General features: G+C 37.3%; 1 long non-coding RNA gene across 1 annotated transcript; it reads right to left on the bottom strand.

Moving 5' to 3' along the window:
* Window positions 1-1,218: 1,218 nt before the first annotated feature.
* Window positions 1,219-4,757, bottom strand: LOC124881182. The gene is made up of 4 exons (XR_007041559.1): window positions 3,902-4,757; window positions 2,677-2,817; window positions 1,624-2,595; window positions 1,219-1,501 (listed from the first exon to the last, which is right to left on the bottom strand). It is a non-coding gene; the product is annotated as an uncharacterized LOC124881182 (long non-coding RNA).
* Between the last annotated feature and the right edge of the window lie 248 nt (window positions 4,758-5,005).

The raw sequence follows: 5,005 nt of genomic DNA on the forward strand, positions 1-5,005 counted from the left end.
TTGGTCATAATATCCAATCATCTTTAATCAACTTGTTTATATTGTACATAGCCCATTATTCTTCCCTATTCTTTAATTCTGCTTGGTAGTTTAGTTGGATTGTTTTAGCATAGTAAGACAGCCACTGATATTACATTAGTTTCTGATTCATTGGCAGGGCTCTGTTCTTGGAGTGTTATTAAAGACACAGCTATTGGAAGTGATAATTTTCCAATAATGATTTAAGTTGGCTTGAATTAACAGAAGGATGACACTGGAGAGTGGCCTAATTGATCTTGTAGCAGAGCTGAATGGGAGAAATATAAGACAATAAGTCAACAAAGAATTAGGGAAAAAAACATGACCGGTGATGTTGATTCATTAAACCTCCTGTTTTGCAGTTCTGGTATAGAAGCTGTTTAACATTCAGTTCCAAAGAAAGGTGGGAATTAATAGTTAAGACGTACAAAATGTCAACTCCAGGAAATGTTCAGATCTGTTATGTAATTAAATGTAAACTTATTGAGTATTCAGATGTGACTTTATTGGACTTGTATAATAAAGTCTTAGAATGTGGAAATGGAAAAGTGTCTTAAAGTTGCAAAGAGGCTGTAGGGAAAAACTAACCTGCACAATGCATATACAAAAGGTTATTGATAAATGTAAAAGAAAATGTATATATAATTAGGTGTTTATTCAGGTGTGAAAGGGGCTCAGACAGACAAGCTTTAAAAGTAATTTACATAAGCCTCATAAGACCTACAGTTGATTATTGTTGTTTAGTTTATGGTTCAGATTCTCAATCGTACAGAAAGCAACAGAGTTAAAAATAAATCATTTAGACATCAGTCCAATAGTGCCACTAATGATAATACCAACCTGGATTTTACCAGATTCTGTTGTCGATTTAACTACATTAGAGAGAAAGATCAGAGATATAACTTTTATTTATGATTCACTAACAGACAGTGCACATATGCCTCCCAGCATTGATCTGGTCATATTTCTGTTGGAGCGTGCTTATTCTGATTCACACTCCTCACCAGTTGGTGGCGGTAATGCACCAAATTGTTGTCTGCCAACAGCGAAGAAGACGAAGAAGAAGACTTGGCTTGTGATGGCCAATTTAAGCCTCATGAAAAAGTGAAGCTTTCCAGCACATTGTTTTGCCTAAAGGTTCATTACTTGATGCTTCATTCATTTCTCACTAGTGACATCTGCTGCTGCACAGACACTGTGACAGCCTTCATACTTCAAATATCAGAATATTGCAGTGTTTGCAGTATTGTCACAATAAAGTTTTTTTTCAAACCCATGTGTCATTTATTTTTAGTTCTTAAAATGATTTATACCCAAAATAATTCTGCTAATATGCTGACATCTGTGGTAATAGTCTTCTTTTATGTGATATGATTTTTATGTTCTGCCAGGTATTGCTCCACCTCTGGTATGGCATCTGCTGTGGTATTGAAGCTTTGTCTCTTCTGGTCCACTGTTTCATCTAGCAGACACCACAGTTCACCTATAAATAGCAAAAAAACAACAAAAAAAACAACTAAATATAATCATACAACACCAGCAGCTGAAATACAGCAGTAGTAATAAGTCAAGGTCAAGGAATTTACAGAATAAATAAAAACTCACTAGAGTTGTTGGTGCCTTCTCCTGCATCTGATGGATGTGGAAGTGAAGCTTCACTGCTGGCTATTAGGGCCGTATATTCAGATTTTAGCCGCCGTACTGCCTCTTGTACCTTGTTTTGGCTGAGAAAGCCAAGAGTTTTAAACCTGGGGTCAAGTAATGTGGCCACTGTCATTATGCTTAGGGATTCTATACTTGCCACATGTTCTCTGACATGTCTTAAAAGGTTGTCTGAAAGAAGTTTAGAAACACTGGTGATATTTACTGATTTTGCAAGTACTGCATGGTGCAGAATGTTCATTAAGGGTTATCTTTGAGATTGAGACACTTTTCTCTTGTGGGAGCTCTAATGTTGTCTGGTAAAAAGGGAATAATACAGGTAAGCACTCCTCAATTGTTTGATACTCCTGACAAGATAGTGAGGTTATGCTATTCCAGCTTGTGTCCACATCAGTGACAAGCTTTTGTGACTGTCTTCCTATCTGTATCTGTACTACTTCTAGCTTTTCTTTACCTTTGGTGGTTGAGTGAAAATATGTTACAATTCGTTGCCATTTTTCCGAACGTCACAGAGAACAGGGACCTGGTCAAATGATTTTCTTACCAACAAATTCAGTGCATGAGCAATGCACACAGAGAACCTGATCCTTAAGGCCTTAACACATGCAACCATGTTTGATGCAGCATCAGTGACTAGGCAAGTAACCTCATTAGTTATTCCCCACTCCTCCATGTGGGTATGAACTACCCTTGCCAGATTTTCGGATGTGTGACTCTGAGGGAAATGTTCAACTCCAAGCAGCACAATGCCCAGTTTGTCATCTGCATCAACGAAGTGGCATGTTATTGCCAGGTACACCTCCATATTTATTGATGTCTACATATCTGCTGTCAGGCTCACAGAAGACATCTTCTGCATGTCCTCTTTGGCCTTTTGCTTTTTTCATATTTTTCCTCCACCATCTTCTTTAATGCCTTGAAGGAAATGAAATTAATTGAAATTACTGCAATTATAGGTTAGCACTACATTTGATCTTGTTGTGTACACACATAAACCTTTTCTAGTAGGGAGAACATAGGAGGGATCCAGCAAATGAACAAGTTCCCTGAACGCCTCGTCTTCCACAACAGTAAAGGGCTGTGAATCTTTTACAATAAGATTGATCACAGCATCATCCAACACCTGCTTTCTGGAACCTGTATGATGCATGAAAATAAATCACAAACAATTTAAATAAACCTATAAGATATATTTCATACTCAGGCTGGTGTCTGCCTTTTCTTTTTCATGTATGGCTCTGAAATGCCTAAGCATTGATGAGGTGTTATTATTGTATACCAGCTCTCTGGCACACAACAAACACTTCACCTGAAATACAAACATGAAAGTTCATTGATACAAAATTATTGTTAATGATGGAAATAAAATCAGGTAATGTGCTGCAAACACACTTTACACAAACCTTGTTTTGAGCACACATTTCAAATTACTTCCAGATGGGAGAAGTTTTCCTTTTTTTGTTGCCTCCATTCTTCTCAGATGCTCCTATTTCTGCTGACATGCGACCAAACCACTACAACAACCCACGAAGCAACAAGTGTCATCGCGCTTTTATTCTGAAATTCCACCCCCGAAATGAAGCAGTGACGTGTCCACGGAAATGCGAGACATCGTTTGTCATCGGTCACGTGGTTTACCGCAAGACAACACAAGCATTGAACCTTTTTACTCTGTAAACTCCTCGAAGCTTTGCTTCAAATGTTCCATCTCTAGAGTTTGGATCGAAGCCGAGTTATAACTACTCAGTAACTGTTAAAGGATCTTTTGAAGAGAAGCTAACAACAAAGATGTGGAGACAGCAGCTCAAACGGTGGCAGAGTGCAGCAGTGGGAGAGATTTCCCAAACAGCTAAAGAGGACAAAGAAGATCAGCAGCGTCTCAACATCCTGGAGGCTGATTTCAACCCTAAAGTTCTGCTGCACAGATTAGGTTTGTATGTTTTCATGTCAGTTACAGTTTAGGAACATTTTAGGTGACTAATGGATTAGCTTCTTAAAGACCAAATGTTCACCATAGACTTAAAACGTAAACGCTTCGTTACTCGGTGGGAACGACCCACGTCCGCCATTTTGATTGGTTTGTTGTCCTTCGACACCGATACAAGTTTGTTTAGAAACTAATTAATAGGGCTGCACGATATTAGAGAAACCTGTGATGTGTGATAACAGTGTCTAATAGTGTGATGACGATATGACTTGTAATATATGAACAAATACTTACAGAGCATCAGGAAAGTATTCACAGCGCTTCATATTTTGTTAAGTTACAGCCTCTTTCCAAATTGTATTAATCTCTATCCACCAAATTCTACACATACTCCGTATTTGTTTGTAGAAATTTGAGTATTATTATGAATTATTATTATGTATTATGAAGGTAGAGTCATAGATTATTTTGGTGCTCATGGGAAAGGTATTATAAAATGCCAAGATTACAATGCATCAAAAATATTTGGTCATAATGAGAGTCAATGGGACCAAATTGGTAACAAATATAAAGAATGTATGCTAAATCCATAGCTCTTGCTCTACATACCTTGCAATCAAAAGGATAAACAAACAAAAAATAAAAGTTAAAAGCAAATCCTGGCCAAGTTTTATAGAACTGACCTTTAAACTGTCTAAAATATTGAGAATGTAAAAAAAAAAAAAAACAAGCAGAAAGCACATGTTTGGTCCCCCAAGGGGCCTACTGGGTTAAAGTAATTTTTAGAGCTTCTTTCACAGACAAAACTCAATTTCTAAGCAGACTTGTATCGGTCTTATTGACCGACTCACCACTATAAACATGGTGGAGGTGAGTCGTTTCTACCAAGTAACAAAGCGTTTACTGTTTTACGACAGAAATATGTGGTTATAATGGGAGTCAATGAGATCAATTGGGCAGGACATGGTAAAGATGTGCCTCTAGTGAAATAATATTAGGAAGGATACATAAATAATAGAAACAACCATGAATAAAAGGTGAAATGAATTACAAACCATAAAGTACTCGGACCCCCTGGAACTGGTCAACCTCTTGCCACATTTCAGGCTTCAAACATAAAGATATAAAATTCTATTTTTTTTTGTGAAGAATCAACAACAAGTGGGACACAATCGTGAAGTGGAATGAAATTTATTGGATGTGTCAAACTTGTTTAACAAATAAAAAATTGAAAAGTGGGTGTGCAATATTATTCGGCCCCTTTACTTTCAGTGCAGCAAACTCACTCCAGAAGTTCAGTGAGGATCTCTGAATGATCCAATGTTGTCCCAAATGACTGATGATGATAAATAGAATCCACCTGTGTGTAATCAAGTCTCTGTATAAATGCACCTGCTC

The sequence above is a fragment of the Girardinichthys multiradiatus genome, chromosome 14, assembly GCF_021462225.1.
Source record: "Girardinichthys multiradiatus isolate DD_20200921_A chromosome 14, DD_fGirMul_XY1, whole genome shotgun sequence".
NCBI lineage: Eukaryota > Metazoa > Chordata > Actinopteri > Cyprinodontiformes > Goodeidae > Girardinichthys > Girardinichthys multiradiatus.